At 47.5% G+C, this 408-nt stretch overlaps 1 long non-coding RNA gene across 1 annotated transcript in view; it reads right to left on the reverse strand.

Annotated features, from left to right (window-relative positions):
* LOC108449791 overlaps nt 1-230 on the reverse strand; it is a 16271-nt gene extending 16041 nt beyond the window's left edge. The window contains exon 1 of the long non-coding RNA XR_001866088.1: nt 87-230. This is a non-coding gene — a long non-coding RNA (uncharacterized LOC108449791). The remainder of the gene's footprint in view (nt 1-86) is intronic.
* Between the last annotated feature and the right edge of the window lie 178 nt (nt 231-408).

A 408-nucleotide genomic window follows, 5' to 3' on the forward strand; every position in this document is an offset into this window, starting at 1 on the left:
GGCCACTGGGGTACCATTTTAAGGTTGAGCCGTTCAGAAACAAAAGTTCTCTTCACCCATCTCTGGGAGCATTTCATCTCTAAGACCAGAGGCCCTTCTCCTTCCCTGGGAGCAAAGGGTCCTCCTCACCTTCATCTCTAGGACTGTCTCTGGGAACATCTCTAGGAACTGAGGTCTTCCCCTTTCCATGTGGAGCAAAAGTCCTCATCGCTTCCATCTCACCCTGTTCAAGTTCTCATTAAATTACAGCTGCTTCAGCATCTGCCTATCTCAGCGCAGGTGCTTTTGCTCTCAAGTACAAGTTGAACGCTCCGCCCCCCATGCCTTCATGAAATTACAACGGGATACTCTGATATATCATAGCTTTACAACAGAATTTCAGCTTTAAGCATCTCCTCTTTCTTCTCC

The sequence above is a fragment of the Corvus brachyrhynchos genome, unplaced genomic scaffold (assembly GCF_000691975.1).
Source record: "Corvus brachyrhynchos isolate BGI_N302 unplaced genomic scaffold, ASM69197v1 scaffold100, whole genome shotgun sequence".
Classification (NCBI taxonomy): domain Eukaryota; kingdom Metazoa; phylum Chordata; class Aves; order Passeriformes; family Corvidae; genus Corvus; species Corvus brachyrhynchos.